Source organism: Anser brachyrhynchus (genome assembly GCF_964034855.1).
Source record: "Anser brachyrhynchus genome assembly, chromosome: 28".
NCBI classification, from domain to species: domain Eukaryota; kingdom Metazoa; phylum Chordata; class Aves; order Anseriformes; family Anatidae; genus Anser; species Anser brachyrhynchus.
Window position 1 is genome coordinate 1,961,192 of NC_137721.1, and position 18,236 is coordinate 1,979,427.

The 18,236-nt window shown below is 65.4% G+C and overlaps 1 protein-coding gene across 15 annotated transcripts in view; it reads left to right on the plus strand.

Annotated features, from left to right (window-relative positions):
* The window catches only part of MEF2D (myocyte enhancer factor 2D), a 59,173-nt gene that overhangs the window by 16,358 nt on the left and 24,579 nt on the right, over window positions 1-18,236 (plus strand). For 10 of the 15 annotated variants that reach the window (XM_080570141.1, XM_080570143.1, XM_080570134.1 and 7 more), the window contains one exon: window positions 5,740-5,809. The gene's annotated coding sequence lies outside the window, so the exon portion shown is untranslated. Of the gene's footprint in view, window positions 1-4,416; window positions 5,092-5,739; window positions 5,810-12,226; window positions 12,689-12,761; window positions 14,092-14,134; window positions 14,599-14,641; window positions 14,666-18,236 lie in introns of those variants that run through there. The other 5 variants (XM_080570146.1, XM_080570137.1, XM_080570148.1 and 2 more) reach the window with 5 other exon arrangements.

Sequence of the window (18,236 nt, forward strand, 5' to 3'; positions counted from 1 at the left end):
ATCCTCCCTCCCGCCGCCGTCTCCGGTACGTGCCGGCACGCCGCCCCGGCCGGCCGCTCGCCCCGCCTCACCCGGTGGCCCTGGAGTTTGGACCCGATGAGCCGGGGCCGTGCCGAGCGGTGCTGGCGGGCGCGGGGTCACCCAGGGCTCGGCCCGTGCGTGGGGAAGGGCTGAGAGCTGGAAGAATCCCGGCCCCAGTAGCCTGTGCCCCGCGGGTGCGTGCCGCGGTGCGGGGACGGTGCCTGGTGCGGGGATCCGTGACCCGGGGGTGCGTGCCGTGGTGCACGGATGGGGCCCGGTGCCTGGATCCGTGCCCCGTGGATGCGTCCCTGGGTGCGTGGATGGTGCCCAGTGCACGGATGGGGCCTGGTGCGTGGATCTGTGCCCTGTGGATGGTGCCCGGTGCGTGGATCCATGCCCTGGTACATGGATCCGTGCCCTGTGGATGGTGCCCGGTGCATGGATGGTGCCCGGTGCGTGAATCCGTGCCCCGTGGATGCGTCCCCTGGTGCGTGGATGCGTTTCCTGGCACCCTGGCTCGCTTGGGGGCATTTTGGACAGGGTCCTTTGCGCTGCCTCCCGCCCGTCCCCGCGGTGCTGGCGCGGGTGCAGGACCACGCGGCACCTCCAGCACCACCGTGGCTCGTGGTGCAGCGAGCTCCTGGCCGGCCGGCGCCGTGCGAGCGGTCCCGGCACCTCTTCCCCCTCCCTCCCTCCCTCTTCCCGCAGAAAAAAAGCTCGGAGGCGATTTTCTCGCGGCCGTACCCGCGGTGGGTTCGCATCCCTGGCATTGGGTGCGGGGTTTTAGGCCGGAGGGGAGCGGTCGCAGAGGGGCTGCGCAGGGGCAGGATGGCCAAGGGTGCCCCCGCTGCTGGGGACGTGCCTCGGAACCGCCCGCGGGAGCTGGAGCTGGAAATGCGGAGGGGGCAGAGCGGTGCCAGGACTTTGCTGAGTCCCGCGGGCTCCTCAGCGAGCCCGGGCTGCCGGTACCTGGGTGAAAAAATCAGTTCAGTTAAAAAAAAAATCAGTAAAAAATCAAAAACTGAAGCAATGGCTGCTGCGATGGGACCTGGGCACCTGGCGCCCTATTGCCTGTGCCGGTGTCTGGTGGAGCAGGTGCTGAGCTGTGGGTTTTTTTTTTTTTTTGGGGGGGGGGCAGCTGCTTTTGGGGGGAGCGGCGTGCTTTCAGCTGCCGAAATCTGGAGGCTCTGATTTGTGGGGAGCCTTTCCGAGGCTTTTCGCCTCGGTCTTGCGGGTTAAACCCTGCAGGTGGAAGCCGCGTTTCCCCACATCCCTCCCTCGGGCAGCCGAGGTCCTGGCGTGGGAGATGGGAAAACCCCAATCCCGACCCCCGAAACCTCTGCGGGGCGGCCTTCCCGGGGAGCTGCTCGGTGCTTTGGGAGCGAAGGGTGCGGGAAGGGGAAGGTGCCGCCCGTGACGGGGTGCGTGGGTGCCCGGGGGCCCCCCCGGGATGGTGCCAGCAGGTGGCATCGTGGCCCGAGGCGGCGCGGGGCGAGGGCAGAGGCTGAGCACGTGGGGTACGGGGCGCCCCCGTTTGGGTTTGTGCGCAGGAGCCCCCTCTCCCCTCCTCACCCTGGATGTCCTGATGTGGTTCGGGGCTGTTTCAGGGGCTGGGGTGGTGCTGTGGGGTGGGACAGAGAGGCTGCAGAGGGGGGGGGGAGGTCGCGTTTCCAGCCCTGCTGTTCGCCTGTGGCCCGCCCCGTGCCTCAGTTTCCCTGCTCTGGGAGGACCGAGGCCCCGGGACCACCCCGTGCGGGTCCCTGCCTGCAGCCTCGGCGGGTGCCCGGGGATGCCCTGGGGCGGTGTCACCACCAGGAGGGCTTTTGGGGAGGGCTGGGCTAACGGGGCCACCCCAGGTGCAGCCCCCCCCCGGGTACCGAGGGGCGTTCCTGCCCCCGCCAGCTGTGCGGGGCGCAGCCCAGCTGTGCCGGGGGGAGCAGGAGCAGGGTGAGCGCAGCGAGCCGCTGGGGAGCCCACCTCTCGTCCCACGTGTGTCGTCCCCCCCCCCACCCCCGGCATCCCCGTCCCGGCCACGGCACCCCGGGGTGCTCCGGGACCCACGCCGCTGCCTCTCGCCCCGCCGCCCCCGCCCGCCCGCGTCCATCCAGCTGCAGGTTTCGCTTCTGCATCTCCGCCGCCCAAGGGGGAACTCAGCTGGCGAGAGCGAAACTCGGCGGCTGCAACGGTCGCACGGGCGCACCGCCCCCCCCCGCCACCACCGCCACCCCCCTTGGGCACCCCCTCCGCGTCCCCCGGCCGTGCCACGCGCTCGGCGACCTCTCCGGGAGCCCGGAGACGGCTCCGGGGTTCGGTGATCGCTCCCCGGAGCTGGAAGCTGCCCTGCTCCGTCCCTGAGCTGGGGGAGCACCGGGGGGGGGGCGCTTTCGGCACCGCGTGGAGGTGTCCTGGGCGCACCTGGGCCGTGGTTTGTCCCCGTGCTGTCCCCGTTCCCGTCCCACCCAGCTGACGTCCTCGTGGCCCCGCAGGCCGTGTCCCTCGCGCCTTCTCCCCGCCGCTCTCCCATCCCCGTTTCCCTGCGGGCTCCTCGGGTTTAATTTCTTTTTTAAATTTTTTTTTTTTTTTAATTTCTTTTCTGCTGCGGGCTGGAGGCAGGGCGACGGCGCCCGAGGGGCTGGAGCAGTTTCGCGGGCCTGGAGAAATGGCAGAAGGTTCGGGGACGGCTCCGCGAGCCCCCGATGTGGGGAGGGGGGGGACGGCGAGCGGGATCGGCCGGCGGCCCAGGGGGAAGTTTGGGTTTGGAGCCCAAATGTTTGCGGCCCCGGCCCGTTGCTAGAGGAAACGTGAAAAAAGGGAAGGAGAGATTGCGGTCGGGCCGCTCTTCCCCTCCGCAATCTGCGCCTCCGTCTTGGCCCCTTGGCATGGAGAAGCCCCAAGGGGGGGGGCAAAAATGCCCCACGCCCCCCCCCCCCCTTCCCACTGCCCCCCTGCCTTTCCCCCCCCCAGTTCTCTGCCATCCCCGCGGTGGCACCGGGTGGCCCCGGGGACGCGGGCGCCCCGCGAGGTGCCGGCCGTGGCGGGGCTTTCCTGCGGCGGCGTGCGGCGGCGGCAGCTTAATTAGCTCGGGATTGATCTAAGGACGGGGCTGGGGCCTCGTTTGTGGGATTTAGCACCTTCCGGCCCCCTCCCTGCGCCGGGCGAGGAAGGTTGTCCCGGCCACCCTCCTCCTGCAGGCCCTCGGGGATAAGAGCTACGGCACGAGGCTGCCGGGGCGGCGAGGCTCGTTTTGCCCCATTTCGCCTCGTTTTGCCCCATTTCGCCTCGTTTCGCCCCATTCCGCCTCGTTTCGCCCCATTCCGCCTCGTTTCGCCTCGGGCTGCCTTCCAGCGGCGGCGCGGGACCGATCCTGCTGGGAGGCCGGGGCGGCAGCGCCGTGCCGCAGCCCCGTGCTCCTGCTGCCCGCGCCACGCGGGGCGAAACCGAAGCTCGGGCTTCCGAACAGGAACGTGGTTTTTTTTTGTTTTGTTTTGTTTTTTGCCCGGTCAGCACTTCTGCGTGGCCGGACCAAAAGATCGCCTTCCCTTTCCCCCTTTTCCTCCCCTCGTTTCACTTCGAAAAGGGAATTCGCTGCCCTGTGCTGCCTCCGTCGCTCCCGTATGTTTGTTTTTGTGTTTTTTTTTTTTTTTCCAGCTTGACACAGAATTTGGAATAACCAATACCTTTTTCCCCCAGGGGGGAAAAAAAACCACCTTTTTGCCACCGTTTGGGGACAGTGGCCGAGCGCCGGTGCTGCCGCCTGTGCTAGTGACACAGGTGCTGGCACACGGGCACGGCTCCAGGCTCCGGTGGGCGCACGCGGGGTCCCCGCGGGGGCTCGATGCGCTCTCCTCCTCGGTTCTTTTTGCAGGCAGGGGCCGGCCGGCAGCCGAAAGCGGCAGCGCAGAGCCCGATCCCCGCGTTCGCACGTCCTCCACCCAGCTCGCCGCCCGGAGCACGGGGCTCTGCAAGGCGGCGGCGCCTCGAGCCTCGCCGGGGGGCCGGGGGAAGGAGAAAACCCCTGGGAAGGGGGGGCTCGGTGCGCACGCCCGGGGCGGGATGGGGACGGGGACGCCTCGCAGCCCGGTGTCGGGGCTTGGGCGCAGCCCCCGGGGCGAGGGTGGTGCCGTGGTCCCGCTGGTGCCCCCCACCCACACCCTCCCGGTCTGTGGGTGACGCCTGGCTCTGCTGCGGTGACACCCGGCCGGGCGGCGAGCTTCGAGGGCGGCAGCGGCCCCGGGGCCCCCCCCGGGGCCGGCAGCTGAAATGAGGCGGAAAGGAGACGCGCGGGTCGAAAGGGCAGGGCGAAGCTCCCGCTGGTCGTCTGTCTGTCCGTCCTGCCGCCCGGCGTGGCAGGACACGGCTCTTTTTGGTAACAGAAAGCGAGGGGTGGCCCCCGGGGGTCGTGCTCGGCCCCCAGGTTGGTCGGGCCGGTAGCTCTTTCGATACAGCAGGTGCAGCAGGGGGAGAGGCTGAACTCGGCACCCCCGTCCCCGGTGCTCTCCCGTTGCAGAGGTGAAGGATCCAGACTCGTCCGTCTGTCCTGCGGCTGGCAATCCTGCGGCCGATCTGTCCGCAGGGCCCCGTCCTGCGTGGTGTGGGGACAAAGACGTGGCCGGGAGCTGCTGCGGGGTCTCCCCAGGACCCCTCCGTCCACATCCTTCCGTCCACAGCTCCCCCTTTATTTCTGGGGGGGGGGGGCCGGGGCGGGCGCAGCCCCGGTGCGAGCCGCGCGCTCCTGGGTCCCTCTTTGTTGGGGCTGAATTTTGTAATGCCAGGAAATGAGCTGGCCGTGGGAGGGGGGAGGCGGCCGGGGAGAGGAAGGCTGGTTTTGTGGTCGAAGCGGAGGACGCGGACGCCGGAAAGCCGAGCACAATTCCTTGCTTGGTTCGCAGGCGCCGGGGGGGAGAGGCTGCAGCTCAGCTCAGGAGTGCAGGCGCGCGCGCTGCGCCACCGCGGCCCCACGCGCGCGCTTCGCCGTGCCTCAGTTTCCCCTTGCGGCGCTACCCCTCGCCCGCCGCGGGCGGAGCTGCCGTCACCTGGAGGACGGCGGCGGCCGCACCGGGAAGCGAGCTGGTAAATGAGTGACCAGCAGTGGGCTGCGAGCCCGTTTCTGCCGCGCGTGGGTCGGCTCCGCGGCCGGCCTCTGAGTCACGAGTGGGATGAGCTTCGCCGCCGCGCTTCCTCCCGGGCCGCTTCGTTCGGTTCCCCGCCGGGGCCGCCTTTGGCCCAGCTCGCGCGCTTGCGTTCCCCGGGTGGGGGGGGAAGCGTCCCGGGGCTGCAGGTCGGTGCCGTTCCTCGGCGGGCGCGCGCGAGGCTTTGCAGGGAAACGGGGAAGTCGGTGCCGGAGCCCCGGCGCCGTGCCGCAGCGCCCTGCTCGCGCGGAGCGGCCGCTTGCCCCTGCCCTGGGTTAATGATCACTTGGATTTTATGGTTGCTTTCATTCCCGGGCTCTTCTCAGTTTCTTTTTTCCCCCCGCTGTCCTTACACTCATCTCTCTCACCTTGCTCATGTCCCCCTTTTCCTTCGCCCGTGCCCCTTCCCACCTCCCGGCACCGACGCCTCCTCGGCTCAGGGCTTTCGGCTGCTTCCCCGGGGCTCCGCGCGGGCTGCCCCCGGTCCGGCTGCGGGGTCACCGCGGGAGGGGACCCCCGTGCCGTGCCGTGCCCTGCTCGCTGCCTCCCTCCCCTCAGCCTCACGGCCGTTCCCTTTTTTCTCTTGCAGCTTGACTGACGAGCGGTGGCCGCAGCTCCTCGGCTGGCAGGAGCCGAAGATGCAGGAGTCCGCGTAGCAGGTACGGGGGAGGGCGAAAAAACCTTTTCCTCCCAGATTTGCTTTCCACGGGACGAGCATCTTCCCCCCCCCCGGCCCCGCGTTCGCCGGGAGCTCACGTCCCAGTTTTTTGCAGCGGGCACCCGAGGGGCTGAGCGCCGCGGCCGCGCTCCTTGGAGCAGCCGCTTGGGCACGCGGCGGCGTGGGTCGGGGCTGGCAGCGCCTCCGGCCCCCGTGGCAGGGAATTTTGTGGGCAAGGCTGTCCCAGGGCAGTCGGCTGGACGAGAGCTGCGGGCAGAAGCCGCTGTTATTTTGTCCCCTCGCCTTCCCCAGAAATAAGGGCGGAGGGAGGGCGTTGCGGTGCGGCTCAGAAAGGGCTCGGTGTCTGCGCGCTCTCCCTTCCTGACCTTCTTTGCCTCTTTATTGCTGTTACGGTAAATGTTTGCATCTCCGCTGGCTGTAACGAGCTTGTGGCAGAGCCGAAGCCGCGTCCCTCGCTTGTGCGGAATCTTTGGTTTCGTGTAATGCATGTTCCCTATCTGCTCTTCCAATCAATAAAAGGAAAGATTTTAAAAATAATCTGAGCCCAGCTCCTGGAAGGAGGGGACTCTCTTCCCTCTGCTTAGCAAGCACTTTTGCTGGCTTGAGATGGCTTTTTAGCGCCGGAGAGGGGGCAGGTGAGCTGTTTGGAGGCTTGGGGCTGGGAGATGGGAAGAGCTTTGGCCATTTCCCTGCAAGGTCGGGGCCAAGGACTTCTCTCCTGCTGCCGTAAATCCGCGGGGTGAAGCGGTGGACGGGCCCCGCCGTATGGGGGCAGGCGAAGCGTCGGGCGATGCCCCCCCCCCGTCCTGCCGCGTGTGACAGCGACGTGGCGAGCCTGGGGGCACGGCGCGGGGCTGGGTGAGGACAGGGCTGGCTCCTGAGCGCCGCGGTCCTGAGGCACCCCCTGCCCCGCTCAGGATGCTGGCGGGCAGCAGCGGGTTCTCCCTCTAAAAGCCTTCATTCGTCCCCAAATGCTGCTGGAGGCAGCGCACGCGGCTGGGCCGGTGTCTCTGCGTATTTTACGCCAGCACAAGCGCTCGGTTTTGGGGCCGGAGGTGCCGCCGGTGGTGCAGGCGCTGAGTTTGGAGCCGGGGAGGAGCAGCTCAGCAATCCCCGCGCCTCCACGGCCGGCAGCACGTCGAGCTCGCCTCTTGGCGAGGTGGCTTCCGAAAACACCTTTCGGGGGGCTGCTTTGAAACTCGTCCCCCCCCCGGCTCGCCGAGCGACAGGAGCGGAGCAATGGCACAGGCGCTATCGACCCAGCCTCGGAAGCGTGCGGCGACCAGCGCCGGGCGATTTTATCCCCTCGAAGCCACGTCCTCGCGTCCCGTGGCGCTCGGTGCCCGCGGTCGATAGGCATTTTGTGTGCCCGGCTCCGGCCCCATTTGCGGTGCACCAGGAAAGCCTCGCTCGGCCTGAGCACGGCTGATGCAGGAGCTCTTCTAGGGACCGTGACCTTAAAGGAATCGACTCCTCCGTGTCCTGAAGACAGTCGTATCGCCGCTCAGGAAATCACGTGCCCGGTACCGCGTGCACGAGCTGCAGGGGCCGTGCCAGCCTGCCTCTCTCTCTCTCGATGGGATTTTGCAGCGAAAGGCTGATTTCCCTCTGACGGGGAAGAGACCTGAGGTTGCCGGGTCCGGCTCGGGCGTCGCGCCGCGTTCTTTTTATGAATTTTGGAGGTTTAGTTTTGCTAGACGCCTGGGCTTGCGTCCGCTGGGATCCCACCGTGCCGTAGCCACGAGCGGCCCCTCGCCCGGCGCGCTTGGCACGGGGCAGGGGGGCGCTGGGAAAGCCGTAGGGTCTCGCCACAATCCCCCCGGGTGCCCTTCTCGTCCCGCAGGAGAGGTGGAATTGGCAGGGCGATGCCTCCAGCCCCGCAGCCTGAGGTCTCCTTTCAGCTCCGGGGGCGCCGAGCGACGCCTCTCCGGGTGCCAGAACCCGCGGGCGTCCTGACGCCGGGGGGAGAAGGGGGGTGAAAAACATTTTTTGGGGGGGAAATCCTCGTCTTTGGGGGCAGAGCCAGCCCTGCCGCACAAAACCACTGCCCTGGCCGCGTGGCTCCGGCCGGGGGCTGCGTCCCCTGCCCCGGCCCCCCCTGCCCCGCGCCCCGGCCCGCGCTTCCTCCCGGCCGCCAGCGCCCCGCGGACGTGGAAGGGCCGCAGCCAGGCTGTCTCCTGTAAGTACCGCTCACTCTTTCCACTGGAGAGTTAAAATTAGCAGCTGCTTTTTTTAAAACAGGCGTCGCTTTAAAAACCCTGCCAGCCCAACTGGGTTTCCTTTTATTGCCCCCCCCACCTCCTCCCCGAGCTCCTTTTTCTCTGGAGTTCTGTTGTTGTTGTCGTGGAGCGTGTGCTGCACTTTCCTCCTTTTTTTTTTTCTTTCCCTCCTTGCTTTTTTATTTTATTTTTTATTTTTTTTTCCCCGTTTTGTCCCTCTCCGTTAAGCGCGGGCGCAGGGTTTGGAGCCAAACAAACAGCTCGGGGCCCCCCCACCCCGATCACCTTACGGGATTTACAGCCCTTATCTCTCGTCAGCCTCCCCGCTGTGCCGGGGCGGGGGGGGGGGGGCTGCTTCCCCTACACCCCCGTTTGCTCTGGCACACAGCTCCAGCGTCCCGTTAGCCCCACGTAGCCACGACTTGGGGTGCATGGGGCTGTGGGGGGGTCCCATGTCGGAGAGATCAGCTGCACGGGGAGGGGGAAACTGAGGCACGGGGGGAGGACGCGGCTCGCTTGTGGGATTGGGATGGGAGAGCCGGGAGTTCCCCAACAACTGTAGGAAAACGCGCTCAGAGCCCGGCTGCTTGGGTAACACGGGTAAAAACCCAGCCTGGGGGGGCCACTTTTGCCCCCCACCCATCGTCACAGCGCCCCGGGGGGCCGCTGAGCGATGGCACAGGACGGATCCGTCCTTGTCCCCTCTCCACGGGGCTCGGGCAGGAGGTGCCGGGGGGGGGGGGGGGGGGGGACCCCACTCACCCCAGGGGCTCGCAGGCGCCGTGGGGACCCCGGGGCCGGTGCTCGGCGGTGGCCGTGGCAGCCCGGATCTGCGAAAGCAAACAGGAAGCCGAGCGGGGAGCAGCCCACCCTATTTACTCGCCCGCGGCGCGCTTGTTTACCGGGGGTTCCCCCTGAGGTCGGTGCTGGGGTTTTTTAACACCTTCCTGCTCGGCGCTGCCCCGGGTCGGGGCCCCCCGGGGCGGGGAGGGGGCCTTTTTTTTGGGGGGGGGGACCCAAAATTTCCTTTCCTTCCAGCGGATGCGGAGGCTCTGGGGGTAGGGGCTTGGCCCTGCGGGATGCAGGGATGCTTGAGGCCGGCCGGCGTGGCTTCTCCAGGGTTGTTTTTTTTGGGGGGGGGGCAGAAGGGAGGTGAATTGGGGTCCAAAAGGGGCCGGTGCTGGCGGTGCTGTGCCCAAATTTCCCCAGCTGCTGGGCGTGCAGGAGGAGTGGGGTGGTTTCGCCAGGGGTTTCGGCTGATGGTGCCGTCCGAGGGGGCTGAGGGTGACCAGCGGAGGTGGAGGGTTCTCAGCTGTGGGCTTGCCCCCCCCCAAAATAAGAAGTCTCGGAGGTGTCCGAGCCTGGGGATTTCCCGTGACCATCTCCTGGTGTGGGGACGCAGGGACCCCAGGGGTTTGGGGACGGACGCCTCTGCCCCTGCCCTTCTTCGGGGTTCCTCACGGCTTTGGGGCCGGGACTGCTCTGATCCTGGGTGGGCCTGGGTTAGAGCGAATCACCCCAGTAATACTTCTGCCAATACCAGTAGGAATTTTAAGATCCATTTCCGTGAAAATTTAGGTGCACAGCCTGTAGGAGGGGGGATTTTTTTAGGACGAGTTTTAGTTGTTTAGTTCTTTGAGTTCTTTAGCGCGCCGCCCTTGGAAGAGGATCTGGGGAAGGACCAAAACCAGCTCAGAGGCTTCTCTGTGGCCACTGAGAGCTTGGTGGCGACAGCCGTGGGGTGGGTGAGAAACGCCACGATTTGGGCTAAAACCCAACATTTAGCCCGTGCTGGGGGGGCTCTGCGGGGTCTTCGCTCTGGGTTTGGCACCGTTCGGGGACGGGGTTTGTGGCCGCGGGTCCCATCCCTGATCTTCTCCTTTGGAAACCAAACCTGGGTCCCGCTACCTGCTCCAGGCCTGCTGGGAGAGTGCTTTCCTCCTCCTGCTCTACCCCTTTTTTTAATTTTTTTTTTTTTATTATTATTTTTAAATCCCCTTTCCTAAGCCAAAATTTTGGCTGAAACGCTTTAACTTCAACCCGCCAACTTGTTCCTCCTGAAAACCACGCGTTTTCTCCCCCCCCCCCCAATTTGGAAGCCTGCAGAGAAAAAAAAAAAACGCCTTGTGGCCGCATTTTCTTTTTTTTTTTTTCCCCTATTTTCCCTTTTCCGAGGACTTTCCCCCACTGGGACTGTCCTTCACCCACAACACTTGTGCAACCCCGAGGGCTCCCGGCTGCCTTCGGGTCCCGCGGGTGCCCCCGCCGGGTGCGGGAGCATCTCCGCGGCTTCCCCGCGTTTGGGGGACTTCGGGGGCGAGCTGGGCACGGGCACGGGGCCGGGCGGTGACTCAGGCTCCTGCTTTCTATTCCTGGCAGGGCCAGGAAACGCGTCGGGAGCGCGGGCGGCGTCGGGCTCACGGGGCCGTGACTGCGGCCCGCGTCCCCAGCGCCGCCGGGCCGGGCATCTCCTCGCGCTCGCCCCCGCGGCTCGCTGGGGTGGCCGAAACTGCAGGCCCCGCGGCGTGCTGAGGCTTTTCGTAGCCCGGCCGCCCATCCCTCACGGAGTTTTGGGGTTATTTGCATTGTTTTGGGGGTTATTTGCATTTCCCGAACGCCCTCGGGGAGAGGCGTGATGTGACGTGGGCGTGCGCGTGAGCAAGTCACGGGGACACCCCAGCGAGGGATGGGGACGGGCGTTTTCGGAGCGCAAGCAGCCATGTAAACGTGCCAAAAACAAACCCAAAAGCTTTTCAAAACCCAAGGATTAGCTCCAGGGCCGTGGGACGCGGATGGGGTTAAAGCAGCTCCACGTTTGCCTTCCCCACTAATAGGAAACACACCGCAGCGGGGCCGGCTGGCGCAGCCGGCGGCGGCCCTCGGCGCGGGGACCCTGCACGGCTCGGTTTGGTTTTGGCTTTCCAGTTTGGCCCGGCTCGGCCCCGGTCACCGCCTGCAGCAGGGCCAGCTGCGTGGGGCGGGGAGGACAGGTTCTGCGTCGGGAACGGGAACAGGAATGGGAATGGGAACGGGGCACTTGAGAGCGAGCGGCAGCAGCTGACGGCCAGCTGTCTCCGCGAGCCGGGGCCGGATCCTCACCCCCAGTGCCGCCGTCTTCGCCCCGAGGGGCGAGGGCTGCGCGTGGACCTTTTTTCCCTTTACTCCCCAGATAGCTCTGTCTGGTGGAAGGCTTCCACCGAGGGGCTGGGGAGCAGAGTTTGGGGCTGGAACCGGTCGGGGAGGCGAGCGGACGTGCCTCGGGCTGACTTGTGCCGTGAGAATGGGGTCTGGTGGCTGGGATGGAGGCGCAAACCCGGCCCTGGATGTTCCCAGTGCTGCTGCCCGATTTCCCCCATCCCTTTTGAGGATGCTCCGGCGCGCTCTGCCCCACGGGCATCCAGCGCGGCAGCAAGCTCTGCGTTCCCATTGCGTTCCTGGATGGCACGGCGCAGCAACAGTAGCCGGGCCTCGTGGAGTTTCCCCTGGGTAAAACCCACCCTGGGGAGAGATTTGTCCTCGCTGCCGCGGGGGGAAAACCCGGCCCCACTCCTGGAGAGCCCCAGACTTTCCTTCTGGGCAGGTTTCGCCCTCCTCCCCCTGCAGAATCGCGGTGCGGAGCCGCGCTCCCGTGTCCTGGTCGAGGCGGGGGTCCGGAGGCAGGGGTGGTGCCCGTCAGGCGTGTTGTATTTTGGGATTTTCGAGCCATCAGCATCCTTCCGACGGCCGTCGGAGCTCGCTGGGCTGCACCCAGGGGTGCACCCTCAGGAGCAGAGGTTTGGGTCCCTGCTGCACCCTTCTCGCGGCGGATGCCCGGCGCTTACCGTAACAGGCGCTGGCGCCGCGCGGCGCCGCTCCGCCTCAGCTCCCCCACCCCTCGTTTGTGCGGCGCTGCACCGTTTCCCATTCGAGAGAGAAAACCTCAAAGCGAAACACCGAAGCGTCGCCACCGCCGGGTGCAGGGCCTGAGCTGCCCTGGGGGGAGCAGGGCTGGGTGACCCCAAAACTGCAGCCGCTTCGTCCCCATCCATCCCCTTTCCTCCCCATCCATTCCTCCCCTTTCCTCCCCATTCCTCCCCTTTCCTCCGCATCCATTCCTTGCCTTTCCTCCCCACCCATCCCCTTTCCTCCCCATTCCTCCCCTTTCCTCCCCACGTCCTCAACCCAAACTCCCCACTCTTGCTCTGCTTTGGGATCCAGCCCTGCTTTTGCTCCCCCCCCCGGCACGGGGACGATTTGACAGCCTCCCGCTTTCCATCCGGGCTCGGAGCGCAGGATCCATCCCCTAACTCAGCTCCCTCTCCTTCTCTGCCTTTTTTTAATGAGTCAACCTCTCATCTGTCATATTAAACCTCCTCATTACCAGGTATCTAAATTTTGCTCTGACAATAGTGACAGGGGAAGCTGCGATATCATTGCCGCGGCGCATGGCTACGGGGAGCTGGCAGGTGGTTATTTCGTGCCCTGCAGGGAGCCGTGGGGGTGGGCGACGGAGCCGGATAATGGGCTCTCGCTTCCCTTCATTTAGAAAACTGTACTTAGTGCCGAGGGAAAATTACCCCGCTCCCCAGCGCCGGAGCTGGTGACGGATGGAGGACAGGAGGGAGGCGAAGCGGCCTCGCGATGGGACTCCGGCATCGCAGGTGACGGCGGGCGCGCGGGGTGGGCGCGGGACCCTCCCCGGCACCATCCGCGGCCCCGACAGCGCCCGGGAGGGCTGGGTGCCACCTCCGGGGGTGCCATCGTGTGGGTGCCACCGCGGGGATGCCACCACCGCAGGGATGCCACCGCCAAGGTCGTGCCGCTCAAGGTGACGGCTGTGGCGGCGGCGAAACCCGTCCCGTGCCCAAGGGCGCTTCGGAGGTCGCTTGGCAAAGCTCTGCCTGGCGCAACGCCTCCGCCCCATGGTCCCCTGCCCTGTCCCCGTGGGGTGGCTCCTCGGGGGGCGTCCCGGTCCCGCGGGTGCTTCCTCCCAGCGGCTGCCTTCTCGCCTTTGCACAGCGCGAGCGTCCCTGGGTGGCTTCTGGCTTTTGGCCAGCGCTGAGCAGGACCGCGGGCGTACCGCTGACCTTGTCCGGGGGGCCCCCTCCCTGCTTCCTTCCCCCGTGTCCTTTCCATTTAAGCGGCGTGGGCAGCCGCGAGCCTCCGTCGGCTCCGGCCGTGCTGGTGGCATGGGGAGGGTGAGAAGGGGACCCCAGGGACGTGGTCGGCCGCGGGCCGTGAGGGCACCCCCAGCTCGCCGCGGCCCCTTCGCCTCGCGCCCGGTGTGACGCTGGCGCAGACGAGCGCAGGAGCTGCAGGGGAAGAGAAAGCGTGCCCCTGGTTAATGCTCTCCCCAAATCCTCTAAAGCCGCTCCCCCCGTGAACGCTGCTTCTCCAGCCTCGTTTAAGGGCTGTGCTTTTTTTTCCCCGGGCTCGGCCGCTGTTGGCACGGCCCGCGGTTTTGTTACAGCTCGGCGGAGCCGGCGGTGCGGTTGGCATCTGCTTTTCTCCAGAGAACGCCTGAATCTGGGTCAGGAATATATGTATCTTTTCAAATTCCTCGGGGGCCTGATTGAATCCAGCCTCGATTCCGCTCTCTGGAGCCTCCCGAGGTCTGTACCTGCAGCTGGTGGGACGGATCCTGCACCGGCAGCGGGGCCGTTTTTTGCCGAGCACCCCCCCCCCGGGAACCCGCCCGAGCTGGGCGCTCGCTGCTCCGGCTGCGCGCACCGGGCGCCGGGTGCGCGGGGGGGACCTGCCCGCCCGCCCGCTGCCAGGCTCCTCGCCGCATCGCGTCGGCTCTGCACCTGCTCCAAGAGCAGGATTCGGCCCCTGGGAGGGCTCGGGCGAGCCTTGCAGCTGTGCTTCCGAGCCAGGTTTGCTCCGGAGCCGCGTTTCGGCCGCCTTCCTCTCCCCTCCCCCTGCCTGCATCTGGAGGCTCGGCACAGGAACCCAGATAGCATCATCCTGAAACCAGAATAGAAGCTTTGGAGGAGACTCGAGCGTGTTTGTGCGGTTTTGATCTCGGTTTGGAGATAAAGAGGTGCTAAACAATGCTGAGCTGGTGAGTTAGCCCTTCGCACGGCGCGCGGCGGGGCCGGGGGCGCGCGGACACGCGGTGCCCGATGGAGCTGTGGCCGTGTCCTGCCCGGTGCCACCGTCCTGGGCGAACCCGCGCGGGGCGATGGCTCGCTGGGGAGGTGATGGCGAGCACGAAGCGGCGACGTTGCAGGAGGAGGAGGAGGAGGAGGAGCGGTGCCAGCTGAGCGCCAGCGCCGTGCGTTAGCGCTGGGGGCTTCTCGTCCCCCCTTCCCCGCGGGAGAAGGAAGCGGGGTCCCGCGGATCCCGAAGCCGGCAAGGAGGAAATGAAAAGTCCTTGGTGTCAGCGTAGAGGATATGTAAAAAACAACAATTAAGGCACAAAAGGCCGGCCCAGCCGTCAGCGAGAAAAGGAAACAGGAAGGCAAGAACTGCAGCTAAACAGTCAGGTTCAAGAGGTGACCCGAGCGCAATCCGTAGCCTTGGGAGGTGGAAGTGCAGCCCCGCGCCGCCGCCGCCGGTTCGTGCCATGGTGAGACCAAGACGTGCGATGCTGGGGGCTTGGACACCTCGGCTGCGCTTTGCTGCTTCATTTGCAGGTGCTTTTAGGGCTCTTTTGCCACGGGAGAGAGCCCGGGGGGGTGCCGCCAGGCTGCTCTCAGGGCACTGCGTCGCGTCTCCCAGACTTTTCCCGGGGGAAGCTGCGGGTTTGGCACCGGGGGGGCCCCGCGCTGGTCCCCGCACAGCGCCGGCGCCTCCCTGCCCTGACCGGGGACGGATGCCCCGGCTCGAAGGATGCCAAGCAGGGACAAGCCCATCTTGGGGATAATTCCCCCAAATCCTCGTTAAAGGGTGGTTTTGTGCTGTGGGAGCGGGTGGTGCTGGGGTGGAAAAGGCGCTGGCTTTTGGCCGTTGTGGTTTTATTTCGGGGCGTGCTTCCCCGTGCCTGGCCCCTGCCACCGGCCACGGCCGCTGGTGCCTCCATGTTGCGGCTTGCAGCGACTCTCCTTTCCTCGTGCCTCGCAGGAGGTGGGAAACAGCCTTTCTCCCTTTAATTTGGGATTCAATTTTGGATTTAATTTGGGGATTTTCTGCACCGCTGGCAGGCGTTCTCCCTCCCGTTCACCTCCTCCACCAGCTGAGCAGCGCAGGGCCCTCCAGCCTCTTCCCAGGGGGGCGCTTTTCTTCTTTTCCTTCCTCTCCAAATTTCCTTCCAGATTTTGCTGTCACTTTTCACCCTGCTTCCACCACGGATTTCTGCCCTGGCGCCCCGGGGAGCGTGGATCCGTGAGCGCGCCGGGAAGGGCAAGGCCACGCAGAAGTACAGAGCGGGCAGCACTTGAAAGGAAAATAAGTTGTTGGTTTTTTTTTTTTTGGAAAGGATACGATTATTTGCCTTTGCCTTCCTATTCCGAGGGCTTTGGGGTTCGCCGTTTTGATCTTGCCTTTACAGCTGCACGGCCGGCGCTTGGTTTATTGGAGCTGACATTGTGCTGAGCTCACAGTGCGGCTGACTTCGGCGAGGAGGCAACGAAAAGGGGATGCGATAAAAGCGCATCAAAAATAGCAAAACGGCCCCAAAAAGTGGGTGTGAGACCCTGAGAGCCCCCGCTCGCTCCTAGGGAAACGCGGGGCTCTTTGGTGGGGATGGAAAGGGGACGGCGCGAAGGACCCCGCTGCTCGTGCAGCGCCAAGGGAAAATCATTTAAAAATCGGTAAAATAGGCTGTAAATATGTATAAAGGGTCAGGACTGCAGGAATAAAGACTCGGGGGAGATGGCAGCTCTCGCGCCTCCCCGGCTCCTGGGCTCAGCACCCCCAAACTCCTTGTTTTGTGCAAACACCTCCCAGCTGGGAGGCTTCTGCTCCTCTCCTTTCTTCCCCCATTTGCAAAATGCTAACTCTGCTCCCTCGCCCGTCTCTCCAATTTGAAGCAATTTGCTTGGAGCCGGGTATGAATTACTCAGCACAGAGTTAACCAGCACCTGCTCGCAGTTAATTGGCATGTGTGTTAATTGCCGTGACAGTCATGCTGGTGCGAGCGCGCGAGGGGGTGCCGGGTGGGAGGGATGCGGCCCCGTCCCAGCGCGGCTCGCGGGGGCAATGCCAAATTTCCCCCCGGGGTTTTGGGTCCCTCTGATCCTCGCAGCAATTCCCGGGTGCCCGTGATTTGCCGGGCTGAATTTTAGGGCTGTGGGGATTCTCCGGTGTCTTTTAAAGGCTGGGCTTTCCGCCCGGAGTGCCGTGGCTTGGGGACGGCGACGTCCCCTGGGCTTGGTGGGCACACGGGGTCGGTGCCTCCTCGTCCCGCGATGGAGCGAGCCTCGTTTCCTTAGAAAACCAGGCTGAGGAGCGAGGAGCTGCTGTCTCAGAAGGCCAAAAAGATGGTTGGGTCATCGGGGATATTACTCGGAATTAAAACGCCCGAGGCCCCGCGCGTTACAAGTTATCGAGGAGTTTGAAGTCTCTTTAAAAGTCCCGAGCCCTGGGTGCTCGGGAACGTGTGTCCCGGTGTTTGAGCCCCCCCTGAGCGTGCCGGAGGGTGGTGGGAGACCCCGGTGCTTTGGGGTGGCCGACTGGGGGCTGAAAGGATTTTCAGGGAAGGAGGGGGACCCGCCGGCGAGGTATGCGGTGGGTGGGACCCGGCGCTCGCTCCGCGTTCCTTGTGCCTGCAGATGCTGCTCAGAAAGCGGAGCCTGTGGTCGGGCTTTCTGAAACAGCCACCTGGCCAGGAAGCTTGAAAGAATACCTGGGTTTAAAAATACCTCGGGGGGAAAAAGAAACCCCGCAACGCCCTAAAACCCCACCAGGAACATGGAGAGAAAAGGGGTGAGTTTAAAAACCTCCCCGTGGGTGAGCTTGGAGAGCAGCAAGCGCCGCTGTGCTGCTCTCAATCCCTTCCCTTTTCCTATCGGAGCCCCGAATTTGGCGTTTTCCTCCTCGGTGCCGGCTCCGGATCCTCTCCCCTGGGGACGAGCAGGAGGAGCAGCGTCCTCGGGGCGGCGTGGGCGAGCACGGGGCCGGGACGCGCCGTCCCCATCCGGCCGGGGCAGGCTCCAAGGAATGCGGTCTGGTGGTTGAGAAAGGTGATTTGCGTCGGGACACCTGGGTTTTATTTGCGGCTCGGGGAGGGGAGCGTGGTTTTGGTGAGAGAAGCACGAGCAAGGCTCGGGGCAGGGCTGGGCTTCGCTCCTCTCGGCCCCGGCTTCGTGAGCGCCGCGGAGCTCTTGGCTGCGACAGCATCCTGTGAAGGAGTCCCGCAGACGAGTAACGTTAAAATATGTTTCCTTTCACTCGCTTTAAATTTACGGCCCGTTGTTCTGCAGTGTTTATTGTTGCTGCTGGAGAGTTCCTCTCTGGTTTGGATAGCAAACCCGCCGTCGTTTTGGAGGGTTTCTCCGTCCAAGCGCTGCGGCAGAAGGAAAGAATTAGCGGCCTGCCCCGGGTCCGGATGCGGAGCTGTTGCTGCTTCGTCCTGCCGCTGGCGGTGCCGAGGCTGGGGAAGGTGCCTGTTCTCGGCCAGCTGAAGGAAACGGCTCCGAAGGGAGAAGCTGCAAAGAAAACTTTGCAGAAAGCTCCTCGTGCTCTTCCCCAGGTCCTCGCGCCGGCCCCTCGCCTCCCCGCGGTGCTGGGTGCGCGGTGCGCAGCCCGGGTACCGCGCGTGCGCTCGGAGAGGCGATGGCACCCCTGGCACCGGGCCTTTCTCAGCCTCTGGCGTCCAGAGAAACTGGTGCCCAAAGTGGGAAAGATTCAAGCAGCAAACGGGCGATCTGTCCTCGTCCCGCTGGGGTTTGGAGGAAAAGGGGCTTTGGTCGTCCTCTGCCTCCCCGAGCAGTCGGGCTCCTGAGCGCTCGCCTGCTCCAGGCAGCGAACGGTGGGGAAAATCTTCTCCCTCCCCTGCCTGGTGCTCAGATCCGTGCCGACACCGCTCAGCGCGAGGCACGATGAATAATTGCACCAAAAAAAAAAAAAAGGCGAGTGACTCACAGGCCTCCACGAACCCCGAAAAACAAGCGCGGGAGCGTCGGGGCTGCTTTGGGGTCGCGGCAGTGCCCGGCGAGGAGGCAAAGGATGGGGCAAAAATCCCCGTGGGGCCCGGGGCGGGGGCCGCGGGGTGGGACGGGGGCAGGGAGGAGGCTTTGGGATCGTGCCTCCCGGAGCCAAACCGAG